The sequence below is a fragment of the Priapulus caudatus genome, unplaced genomic scaffold (assembly GCF_000485595.1).
Source record: "Priapulus caudatus unplaced genomic scaffold, Priapulus_caudatus-5.0.1 Scaffold476, whole genome shotgun sequence".
NCBI lineage: Eukaryota > Metazoa > Priapulida > Priapulimorpha > Priapulimorphida > Priapulidae > Priapulus > Priapulus caudatus.
Window position 1 is genome coordinate 48,865 of NW_014577537.1, and position 14,509 is coordinate 63,373.

Consider the following 14,509-nt stretch of genomic DNA (forward strand, 5'->3'; position numbering starts at 1 on the left):
CGCTGCAGCATCACAGAGAACGTTATCATGAAAATGGTTGGCATATGAACATGGGGCTTTAGTTTCGCGCGTAAGATATCGTCTTTAAGAAGAAAGACATGTACTTTAATGGAAGAAAAATGAAGAAATCTCGAAAGTATTTCCGATTACAGGAAAGGAGCTTCCGAAGAGATTACTGTACTTTGTGTAAGAACTGGATTGTATCGTGCTGACTGCTGAGCGTAGACGTGTATATCCGCATGGCATGAGCATGCTGGGAGGTCTCAGGAGCTGGTCAAGTGTCAGGTTGCTGCTACTGGACATGCAAGCGTAATGGCTAGCAGAGGAAGTTATCTCAGAGGACTTGCGTATATATACATACACACGCGTATATTATATTATATTATATATATATATATATTAGTATAGATATATGGCGATGATATCGGATGGTGACATTTGCAAATGCCGTGCCACTCAATCACCGACGTCTCCGTTCACTCAAGGTAAAGCCAACAACACACACACGCACAGCACACACCACACTCACACGACACGCGGCGAGCACCGGCACGACGGCGACGTACACACACGCACGACACGTACGGAGTATCACGCACGCACAGATAACACGCACACCGTACGAGTACAGAACACACCGTACCACACGCACACTACTCAGACGAAGAACAGAGCATTGCGGCTATATGTAGATAATTAAGGCCGTGCTAGAGCACATCGACCATGATATGTTTTCTCCCCAGAGCGAACGCCTACAGAGTCCGAGATTGAATCAGGCATCGCTGATCAAACAACAGACACACACACACACACTCACTCACCTCCACACGCGGCATGCCGTGTTATAATCAGCTAGGCGCGCGGATCCAGGGCCTGCTAAGTTAGAAGCAGGTGACAAGTGTTGTGCGTCGTGCGTGCGCGTGCGTGCGTGTCTGTGTTCTGGGCGCGCGGGCGGGGCGCGTGCGTGTGACAGCGGCCGACTGGGGGCCGCGGCCCGTATGGCGTTCAGCGTTCACGTTGCTGTTCCTGCCGCTTTAGCGGTAGATTAGCGGGCCCAAGGCTGGCAGCGTGCACACACACGCACACACCACAGCGCGCACACCACACCACACACACACACAACACACACACACCACACACACACAACACACACACACAGTGGATATCTTTTGTGGTATCACTAGTGCAAGATATTTATCCTGTCTCGCTACTCCCAAAATTGGTTGCGATGAAACTCATTCAAACTTTATAAGCGAAACGCAATATCTAGTGACTAGGCATCGAGCTTAGTAAAGTCATGTACTCACGAGCGTCGCTGGGAGAATGTCGAATGTGCATATAAAGATAAGATGGATTTATTATTAATATAATATTTATGTTTATTGATGAATTTTATTAACGCGCTCTTACTGAAAACCTAAAATGAATTAGCGTCTATAGTTTAATATTTCAATGCGCGCAGAATTTTATCATTAAGATGCCGTACGACTTTTTGTTTTTGGTAGACGTAGATGAATGCACTGCTATGACACCAGCGACACGAATGCCGACTGTGTAAATTCGATTGGGAGCTTCACGTGTACATGTCACACTGGCTACACGGGTGATGGCTTAGTTTGCGCAGGTAGGTTAATGCCGGACATCGCCCATCGCACGGTTTGTTTCTATAAATTCTGAAAACCTAAAAATGAATTAGCGTCTATAGTTTAATATTTCTAATTTTCGCCGCAGAATTATCATTAACGCCGCTTACGACTTTTTGTTTTGGTAGACGGTAGACATGAATGCACTGCTATGCCACACATGCGACACGAATGCGATTGTGTACAAGAGAGAGAGAGAGAGAGAGAGAGAGAGAGAGAGAGAGAGCGTCAGAGCGAGATGGGTAGGTGTGGGAGGGGGGATGAAAGAGATAAAGTAGGGAGCACCAGCGACAAGGAACGGAGTGGCGAGATGAGAAGCAGGTTTATTTCATTATAGTTGCCTATGCAGTTGAAGCCATTTCCAAGGTATCCTTCTAGGCAGGTACAAGTGAACGATCCAACCGTGTTAACACAAGAAGCATTGGGGTCACATGGGTGTGCACCACATTCATCCGTATCTAGGCAATGGGACGAAAGCAAGTTAATTCATCTTGATCTTGACTACCTTTATCTAGTGACAATCCCTAAATGTGGTTGCCTCGCATGTGTATGATTGTGACACTCCCATGATAATTTAGTGGCCGCTCTCTAGTCGACAGCCAAAACGATATTTTCTTATTCTAACACGAGCATTCACGCACCAAGGTCCATCTTCTCGACACTTGCCAAAATGACTCCAGAATATTCACATAGAAACCATTTTTTCACAAAAACCCATTACTTCATCATGTGCGCATCTTCCTGACTGAAATTGCATTTAAGGCAATTTAATGGCGTTTTAAAGAATAGTCTTATTAATGCACGTTAAAGCTCACGGGAATAATACAGCCTATTTCCTTTTCCCGGGATACCCCAGGCACATGCTAGTTGTCAACATTTGGTAGAAACAAACCGTGCGATGGGCGATGTCCGGCATTAACCTACCTGCGCAAACTAAGCCATCACCCGTGTAGCCAGTGTGACATGTACACGTGAAGCTCCCAATTGAATTTACACAATCGGCATTCGTGTCGCACGGTGTCATATCAGTGCATTCATCTATGTCTACCAAAAACAAAAGGTCGCACAGCGCTCAATGATAAGACCGCGCGCATTAAAAATAATAAGGTATAGACGCTAATTCATTTTTAGGGTTTCAGTAAGAGTGCGTTAATAAAATTTATCTATAAAATATTTAATTAATTAATAATAAATCTTATCTTTATACGACGCATTCGCATTCTACGATGCTCGTGAGTACTAAGTTTCCTAAGTCGTTGCTAGTCTAGATATACGGTTTCCTTTGTCGAGTGAGTTTCCCTTCCTACATCTAACAATTTGGGATAGCAAGACAGAATAATATATCTTGCACTATAGGTTGCCCTATACTAGGATAACACAATATATATCGTCAATGGGCGCCGTGAAGGGATTTTAATTTAGGGGTTGACGTCTCATTGTTGCCTATTTACTTTTACTTTTACTTGTAAAACGTCTCTTATTTTATCATAAGCACGTTATACATGTATACTACTATACACATATATTATATCTAATAATAAAACAACGATAATCTGTTCAAGGTTATTGAAGTTACCGAAACAAGAGGTGATCCCGTCGCCTGTGTGACCAGCTGCACAGGTGCACGTAAATGAGAGGAAAGTATTTTCACAGCTGGCCTCCGCTAGGCACGGAGAACTCGCACATGAATCGGTACCTAAAGCAAGAACAGCTATATTCCTACAAAATATGTTATCTAAGCACAAGAGAAAATACGCCCTATAAAACTCTTATATGTTAATCCTACCAGCCAGCCCCTTCCCCCATAGTGCTGCCCTTGTGATATATTAAACACATTTTAGTTTTTTATTATATAAATCTAGTAATAGCTGTCAAAATAGGTGTGCAAAACGCACGTTGATGCTGCAGCACTAAAAAGCATGTACAAGTTACCATCGCGTTGTGATAATTTTTTTTAAATCGAGAATTCTATAGCTGATGATACTAGCTATCAATAGAGTGCATGACACTTACTACCAAAGATCACATCCACAGTGAACTGGGGACTTTCCATCATGAGGCCACCTACGCAGAGAATACGCTAAAAGATTATGAATATCTATCTCATTCTCTTACTAAAAGAAATAATGCACACGCAGGACAGCCTGGACAGTCGCGCATGATTATCCCACACCAGTGTGCATTTAACACTGATACATATTTTGCGGTATTACAGAGATTACGGATTGCAGATTTTATCAAATATAATATAAACAGATGGTCAAAATTATTTACTAGAAAGAAGAACGCCCTTGGGAGTAGTGGAGTATAAGATCACAGGCCGATGCGACGCTGTCTCGTATGCACACTGGCCGACTATTCCGCCACCCGGTAGCACATCGACGACCAAAAACCACGCGATATCCTGAATGTGAATATAGTGTGTTACCATACATAATGGTGATACAGCTAAAGTGAGGGTATCCTAATATAATTATTATAAGTCAATTAATCAACCGCGAACATAGAAAACTGTGGTTGGCAACCCAGATTATATGTATTCTATCACGATTCGTCGTATATTATACGCAACAGTAGTTATGTAGTTGTAAATCTAGAAATGTTTATGGATCTGTATACAATGTTTTTTTGATTATTAGTTAATTTAAAATCGGTCTGGACATAGTCGTAAATACAACTGAGTAGAGGAAAAAAATACTTACTGAAACACACGACGTGATGCCGATAAAATCGAAAACTTCCAATTCGAACGCACACGCGTAGAATCGCTTGTACGCATTTTCGTTGGTATATTCGAACCTAAAGTGAAACCGGTGCATTATTTATATTGTACAGAATATGCTGAAGTTCTTTTTCTTGTATATATTTTTTCTTCATGTTGTATAGCACTGTTTTGTACCGTATCACTGAGAAATGTCATCATTTTAACTGCTCAACACAATTGCATTTATCAGATTTTTTCTCCATGAAAAAGGCTGTCCTCAGTACATGTACTTGTATAATAATAATAATAATAATAATAATAATAATAATAATAATATTGTAAAGGCGTCACGCATTTTCCCTCCCCCCGCTCTCTCAGACGACAATGTTCACGGACGCACACTCTCCCCATCACACACAGGCATATATAACGCACATAAAGCCGCGATGTTAAATTACACATTTCTCAAATTGATTCGCAAGTCTTTCCTTACCCAAATATTGAGAAGTAAGTGGCGCTAGTGAGTTCTATTGCGGGGTCTGATGTGTTGTAAAATGAATAATCCACGAGTACCCGGCCAGGGGAAAACCAGTTTGTAGGACCACTCGTTGCTGTTTTATCGCTACTGCTCGCGTCAAACGCCATCCATCCGGGCGTGGCACCGTGAGCGTCTTTTAGTTGAACCACCACCTGAAACAATAATGTCAATCATTCATTCATTTCTGTCGCATCGTATCCGCATTGTTATTTGATGTCAATAGACTGTCTAATGGCGGCGTGACAGTTAAGAGTGCTTCGAACTGACTTGACTTCTGTCAGTCAAGTGACGTTCAGGTGTGTAATTGAAATCGACAGTGAAGGCAGCTATTACGGGGATATTAGACTGGTTCGCGATTGTCGAACGTGTTTCCTAAGCCTTTATATTGAATGTTAGATTGTCATGTCGGCGAAACATTTAGCTAAAGACCATTTCCGCGCTGAGTAGCAACCCGGGTGTATAAACGCAGAAGTGTGAAATGTATGATGTATTCGGAGAATGCTGCACTGTAACTGTCAGATTTACTGCGTTATGACGCGTCATTTGAAAGCTTGTAGAAAGTTCGTGCGCTGTCGTGGTAATGCGCAATAGCGCAAAGAATATATGTGAAGCTGAAATCTGGGAATATCTTAATGTGGCAGCTTAAGAATTGCTCTCGTAAATTTTAACTACAAGTTATTATTAGTCGAGTTTCCGTCTCGAATTAGCAGTTATGATTAGAATTCATACTAAGCGCATGTTTACGCATCACATCATATCAGAGGTGAGATAATAGCAGATTAATCTGTTGTTGTTATCAACTCAGGCTAATATAAATATAATTAATGTATACAAACGTGAATGATATATAGCTACGTCATCAGACCTTGTCGGGGAACCATCACTTGTATACTTACCACAGAGACGGAATCCCATGCGCCGAACGCTTGTATGGTAGAAGTCCAGGTGTCATAGACGTTGACTCCGCTACCCGCACTAACGCTGAAGATATTCACACACATAGCTGAAACAGTAAATATTGCTGGGCATGTAGTTGGCATACATTATACATTATAACAGGATCTTGGGTGACTACCAGGCAATATTAGCGAAGTTACGAAAACGAAATACACGAGTGCATGTATGGGAATATTATGTTAGCGCGTGCGGAGCTCATAACGTTAATAACACTTATCATCACCTTTGTTTCACTGAGTGAGCGCGTGTATTTTTCAACCGCTTGCGCGCGTCTTTTTATGTAACGCAGAACAAGAACTCTTACCAGTATCGCACAGGTTTGTTGCGCCATGGGATCCTCCGATGAAGCTCGTAACAGCAAAGATTAAGCAGATACATAACAAGGTCCTTGTGCCTGACATCATCACGTTGAGCGAAATAACGTGCTGCCAGTTGCTACATCCAATATAAATCGACCATATTTGCTTGGGCTCAGACATATACGATCTCGTTACTGAATTTTCGAGCGATTTTCTATAGCAGCACACTCGGGCGAGATGACACAGGAAGTAAAAGCAAACACATAGGTGTTAATGTGCGCATCCTTCGTAATAACATCGCTTTACGTGACAGGTACGTTGCGGCTACATATTCATAATTAAACAGGTAAACATATATACATTGTGGTAGTCGATTGTTTGCTAAGGGCAGCATATCGGTGAGATACGTTACAATAATTAGGATAGATTTTGTTCTCTGTTGCATAATTCAACCAGCAAAGTTGATAGGACTCTTTAAACAATGTGTCATAATATTACGTCGTAACTATGTAATCTGTATTAATATTTCACATTTGTATATAGGTACTGATGGAGTATATAGCAACTACCAATAGAATATTGGACAAATTAACTTATACTATATTAATCGATATATTTCTTATTTTGCCGCCATGTTTGCGATACCAACCCGTGGTAGTGTAACGTTATGGTTCTATTTAAGTTCTCTATATGAGAAACTGACCAAGTATATACATGCAGTTCAATTTCCCCCTTTCGCGAGTAGCATTTCCTGATAGATTATCTAAAAATGCGAATTGCCATTATTCGCATCTTCCAAGCACTTGCATGCTAAATTTAATTTAGAAATACGCCTCTCTTGTAAATATAAGCTTGTATTTTTTTCGTTCAGTAGGTATATCTACCACCACTGCCTTCTGTAGAAGAAGCTCACTCTTCTGGTGCTTCATCGCACGAAGAAGTTGATGTTTCCTTATTAGTGTACGCCTACTTACTGGCTTACCCGGTAACACTGTTTATTTGCAGATGTGACACTGCTGATTTATCAGAGACCGTATAGCCCCTAATAGCCAGGAACACGCATCCCTCCACTTCGGCATTGGGAGACGGCTTAACAACTTGATGCCATTATTAGTTCTACTCACGTTTGCGCATTGTTGTGCATTGGCTACCGTGTCTTACATCTGCTAAGTCGTCAACGACACGTCGGTCGACACTAAGGCACAACTCTCCGTCTCCGACGTACCCTGTTACAATATATTCCCTCTCCTGCCATCTGTCTGGACTACGTTGCAAAACAAACTTCAGAGGTGTCTCTAGAGATCGAAGCACGCTAGGACAACTATAGAACCGGATTTACGTTACACACCTGCAGTTATTAAATCCAAAAGAACATTCCACTGTCTCCGAAGAGTACTAACGCGCCCCCGTGAAGCCAAACTATATATTGATCACAGCCAAAATATTGTTGATGACGGATGTGGATCGGATGCGAAGAGTGCCTCGTGCTACCGTTGCTAGCTCGTGTTTTCTGCCAAGAAGCTATCTCTTAGAGAGTACTATTAGAAATACTATTAACAGTATACTCTTTTACCGCTTTACGTGTAACCTACTTATTATTATTTATTAGGGCTATTTGTTGTTTATACTTGATTTACATTTCCTTCCACGAATTCCACTAATTCCAGGTATTCATCTCAAATATATATTCATAGATAAGCAGCAAACGAAGAGGCCGAATCAACATTATTGGTTTTTATAAATAATATACAGTGGGACATATATAGAGTGTTCTTTTTGGGCTCGTTGTAATTTATTTACTAACTAATTAATTAATTTGATCGACTGTCTCGTTATATTTATTGTGTGAATCACTTATAGACGTGAAACCATCAACACCTGCGCTTCATCACCTGGTGTGTAAACGCTGGCAGAGGACGCACAGAGTTGTGTACGATGGAAGCTTAAATTATGTCGTAGTTTAACGAATTTGACGAACTCATCAAATATCATGATTTGTCAAATATTTCAATCCACGTTTGTTATTATGAAATTTCAGCAATTGAAAACAGCCCTGTTGAATTATGTTAGACTGCACGTACTTGAAAATTGACTACTTAAAGGCCAATTGGTACGAAAACGACAAGGTTACGGAAATCATGTGCTCCAATCCGAGTAATGCTCGCACGACGTGTAACCCGATTTCAAATCTTCATCAGCTTTTGATGTTCGCGTGCTACTAATTTAGCCAAGTTGTGAGCTGCTAACCACATACCGCACGTCTCTCTTAATTCAGAAGAGTTTAAACCCGAGCTTTAAATGGGTGCCAATGTTATTTTTTTCCACTTTTTCTTTTGACTATTACTCTTTGTAGGTGTACTTTATACAAGTAGTTGCGTAAACATATTATATCAACGGGAAGCTAATAGGGGGAACACGGTTCGTCTCAGGCAACCCAGGTTACTGACTTAACCTACATTCATGATCGGTAGCTTAAATTGCGCATAAGGTGAAAGTGGCGAGCTTGCCGCACATAAAGCAGTCCATCTGTTAAACCGAATAAAAGCCGTTCTGTTATTATAACAACAGCTATGTCTCCATTTCTGCGACTGTTTAAAGGTTTTCTTAAAATTTTGTACTATCTACAGTTCGACAAATGATTTCCTGTAGCCAACTCGTATCTGCAGTCTTATTGGGAAGCCAAACCGGCTATAATGATCATTCTCGTATAATGTCAAAAAGATTACGTATACTTGAACAGCCGGGTTAGCGATGTGCGATAACCATGCACTCCATCTGCACTATACTTGTGACCTAATATAACATTGCCCCTAAGACAGCGAATGCAATGATAAATATATCCACTACGCTTAATTCGACTTTTAATAAATCGATGTAAGTAGAGGAGTTATGGATCAATGTATCTAAGCTTAGCCCATGCATTGGCCTATACTGCTCGGCTGTATAGAAAGTATGCGCGGATACGCATAATCGTCCATTATTAAACTAATGCCCCAACTTGTCGATTATGCGGTCTATCTTATCAAGTCTAGCATTTTCATACGAAATGTAATAGGTAACCTATATGATATGCTTACGATTTATGTATTCTATTAATTACACGCCTTGTTAAAATATTTTATTTAGTTGAAGCTTATTGTGCTCAGTGAGCGCCATCGCATCGCATACCACGACAATGCAAGTATTTATTGTTTATAGACTTGCTGCTACTTAGACGGCAAAGTCCAATCAGTCCATGAGTAACGCCAATGGTGAGATATACAGTATTCGTTATAGAGGTAAACATTTGTAACGTGTGCCCATTTTCCTCACTACTCCCTCCCAACAATTCGTTTCACTCAACACACCATATTTCTACCCAATTTTCGGTCAAGCGCCACATTGTCCATTGCCACATTGAGGAATGGTCTGCAACGTCACACAAGTCGGGTTATTAACCTGAGCTATTTACGAGGGTAATTGCGGCATACCTGTTTATTCGTGCGATCTACAGGTTATAGAGCTTTACACTTGCACTTTACTGGTTCTAGACTGCCACCTACCGCGATCATCATATTGGAATTCTTGAGAAGGAATGAAAAGCAATTGAAAATAATTCGAGTTTACTTTATTTAATGAATAGGATCATTCGCGCAGACACGCACGCACACACGCACGCACACACGCACACGCACACGCGCGCGCACACACACGCGCGCGTGTGCACTCGCGCACGCATGCACATGTTCACAATGCGTACACCTTCGATTCGCAAAGTATAGCATACGCATCAGATACGACAAAAACCCGCAAACGGATCACGAAGACACTCTATCCATTTACCTGTCGCAGTCCGTCTAACTGCATCTCACCCGTTAACGGCGCAAGCGAATCCAACGATGCGTGCAGAGAACTACGCATGAGCGGAATGGCTTGCAGAAGCAGGATAGAATATGGTTCATGTCGTTGTATGTGCTTGCACAAGATAGGCGCGAATTTATGGTGACCCTCGAATTTTAATGTATCTATGTCCTCTATTATGTGCTCTTTACGGATGTCAGTGTGCTGGTATAGTAGTGTTGTTTAGTCGTTTGTATGTTTCATCCATCGTTAGAACAGCAATTTCCCGACGGGATATATGTGTTACGCATGTAAAAATAACATTCCATAGTTGTGGTTACAAGGAAGGTGCATCATGTGTTTGCAGACGGAGGCTAGAATAGGTAATAATAAAGGTAGGAATGTTTTTATTATGCAACGCTTAGATATTAAAGCGTTTACAAAGATTTATTAGTAGAAAACTAGTTAGTACACTGGAAAAGTAAATAACACACACACACACATACACACACACACACACACACACACACACACACACACACACACACACACACACACACACACACACACACACACGTACTTACAAGTTACATTTTGTTATGTAATATCAATAGCTCAACTGATAATGCATGGTTTAGGTATTATCAGCTCTTGTATATTATCATTATATAGCTGTTTACCAGTACTACAGCGCTATAAATTTAGGTATCAAAGAGAGCTAGTCAATTGCTGGCAATGGCAAGGGCGCGCCCGGGTTTTCGTTGGGTTAACTATATAACAGCGGTCCCCTCATGCATTCCCGTAGCTACGTGTGGTGCGTGCGTGGGCGTGCGTGTGTGTGTGTGTGTGTGTGTGTGTGTGCGCGCGCGCGCGTGTGTGTGTGTGCAGGGCCGTAGTGGCCGCCATTTGAAAAAGAAAATTCTGCAGGGAACCAAGGAGCAACATATACCAAGGAGATGAAACCCTGGGGGGGGGGGCACTCACACCCACATTATGGTAGTGTGTGCCATCGCGAAGTCAAAAATGTGGGGGGGGGCTCTGGAACTAACTCAGACCTGAAAATGGGGGTAAATAAAGATAAAATTGGAATAATAAAAAAATAAAAAGTTATCTGAAAGTTAAAAGTAATAAGTTATCTGACTGGACTGTCTGGTATTACTATTAATACTGATCAATTAGAAGTGTTATATCAGTGCTCTAAGATTTGGAATGTGTATTTAATATGACAATGTGCCAATTCAAATTCAAACTTCAAAACATACAGATGTACATAGTGAAAGTATAAATGCAGATTGAAATAGGCTTATTTTTCATAATTATGTACTGATAGTATCAGGAGTAAGATAATATAGGATAATATAGATAATAAGGTCCTATATTATCTTACTCCTGATAGTATATACAATTTTGTAAATAATGTTTTATTAGTTATCATACTCATAATATATATTTTAGATACTTTAGTCAAACATCAGCTTTAGCTACATTCTCTTTTGAAATTTACAAACTTGACCTTTAATTATCAGAATTGGTTGCTTTCAACATAGCCTGAAAATGCAGGAAATGCCATTTCCAGGCTCTACATTTCAAAATTTTTGTGGGTGAGTACCCCCAGACTCCCCGCATTGGCTACATATTTCTGCAGTGGCACTTTTTGGGAGGCCACTACGGCCCTGGTTGTGTGTGTGTGTGTGATGTGGTGTGTGTGTGTGTGTGTGTGTTGTTGTGTGTGTGGTTGGTGTATGTGTGTGTGTGTGTGTGTGTGTGTGTGTGTGTGTGTGTGTGTGTGTGTGTGGTGTGGTGTGTGTGTGTGTGTGTGTGTGTGTTGTCGTAAACTGCATGCTAATGGCTACGCTATTATCAAATATGACAGTATTTAAATTCAATTTGACGGGCAATTAAGTAATAACAGGTGGCTGCAGTGCACACCACAAAGGTATTCTTGTTGTTAAGAGAGAAGAGAGAGAGCAGAGAGAGAGAGGAGAGAGAGAGCGAGGAGAGAGACGAGAGAGAGAGAGCGAGAGAGAGAGAGAGAGAGAAGGGGAGCGGAGCGAAAGAAGAAGTGAGGGAAAGAGATAGAGAGATGGGGAGAGTTACAAGATTAGCGGCGAGCGCCATGTATTAGAAATGCACAAAAAGGTCCAAGGAGGCGGAATAAGAAGTATAATGAGCGAGTGGGGAGTGACAGACAAAAAGGGAGGGAGGAGGAGGAACACACAGCAGAGGGGACAAAAATGTGCGAGAGAAAGAGTCTGTGAATAAAGGAAAGGGGTGTAAAGCGAACGAAAGAAAGAGAAATACAGTCAACGGAAAATAAGCGCCTTGGACAGAACGATAGATAGATAAGATAGAGTAGATAGGATAGATAGATAGATAGATAGATAGATAGATAGATAGATAGATAGATAGATAGATAGATAGTAGATAGATAGATAGATAGATAGATAGATAGATAGATAGATAGATAGATAGATATAGATATAGATAATTAGATAGGGATAGATAGATAGATAGATAGATAGATAGATAGATAGATAGATAGATAGATAGATAGATAGATAGATAGATAGATAGATAGACGAGTTGAAGGAAGGGAGGGCGGTGGGGGTGGGGGGTGTTAATGCTTACTATGCTATGGCCGCCATACATAGGATAGGTACGGAGAGGTGAACGGCATTGTAAGCAGCCATGAGCACTGGCTCAAAATTGTACCAATCAGAAAACAGTTTACCAGAATTTTTTTCTTCGAATTGAGTTCCTGCTGTCGGCGCCGTTTGAAATAGTACATCCCGACGATTATCGGCGCAAACATGGCGTGGCAGAGTGGCCCCGAAAAGCTTAAACAACTTAACAAATAATTTCACGACATAATCAGTCATAAATGCCGCGCTTGTTCTAGTCGACTTCTAACAGTGGAATGGCTAACCGACACGACGATGGTGCGAAGATTGGTGACGACTTAGTATAATGCTTAAGATAACAATAACACTATTACAGGTATTATTATTATAATATATATATATATATATATATATAGATAGATAGATATATAACAATACATAATGATGACTGCTATATTTTCGTTTATATTGGATTTCCTGTTATTTATCTGTTTACCGTTATCTGACTGGCGGGCTAGGCTGAATTACTATGGTAAATACTATTTCTAGCACAGCAATTCATTCATTGAAACATTAGAAGAATTTAGTGATGCAAGACTTAGTAGTAGTGAATCAACATCATCATCATTATTATCGCAATCATCATTATTATCATCATTATCATATCATAATCATCATCATCATCATCATCGTCATCTTCTTCTTCTTCTTCTTTTTCTTTTTCTTTTTCTACTTCTTATTATTTTTCTTCTTTATCTTTTTCATATTCTTCTTCTTCTTCTTCTTCTTCTTCTTCTGCTTCTTCTTCATCCTCTACTTCTTCTATTGTCTTCTCCCTCTTCTTCTCCTTCTCTTTCTCTTCCTTCTTCTTCTTCCTCTTCTTCTTCTTCTTCTTCTTCTTCTTCTTCTTCTCGTTCATCTCCTTCTTCCCATTCTTCTTCGTCTTCTTCCGTTTGTTTTCCTTTCCCTTTCATTCGTCATCATCATCATCATCATCGTCGTCGTCGTCGTCATCATCATCATCATCATCATCAACAATAACAACAACAACAACAACAACAACAACGACGAGGACAACATCTTCTTCTTTTCATAATTAAAAGAACCTTAACAGTATTACGCCAATGGTAATTGTGTGCACCACGTGCATCATGTAAAAATTGTGAGCTTATTTTGTCACTCGGATGTTGCAGTGCCACCTTATTCGATTACATTGCTTTATTGCGTATTGGAGTAAATTAACATATAGTTTTAAGGCTCGCTCGCCCTAATACTAGAGGATGTGAATTCGAAATCGATTTACTTTCAATAAAAAGTCTCGGCAGCGCTGGATTATATATATGCACACGATTAAAGCATCACTGTGTTGAGCAAGCGTGCGTTCGGCGCCCCTGTGGTGTCATTATAATTATAATTCTTCATAACAAATCATGCGCCTATACATTTCTGTTTGGTAATACGAGACGTATTATAGAAAATCAACTATCTAAATTGTGACAGGTGTAGAACGATAATTATGGGGTGTCTGCGCGGAATGGGGGGGGGTATACGTTAGGATAGCGACATCTCCGAGAAGCAATAATTAGTTACTAATTAGCCTTGCTGTACACCATGCACTGCATGACGATATATGTCCACTGCACCATTAAATCCTAACACAGCGAGAGTTTCAAATCATGTGATAAATAATTATCAGCGACACACAGCCGATTCATATAACGCCCCTGCCTAGCTAACATATATAGTGTGTTACATAGAGGCTAATACCAACCGAAAAAAGTATCGTTGTCGATTAGACTAAGTATACGGTTAATAACATAGAATTCAACCTTGTTACATACATTCCCACCACAGACACCTCGTGCCTGTCGCGCAACACAGTGATGCCTTAATCGTCGTAGAGTAAATGTAAATTATAAGTTTCAATT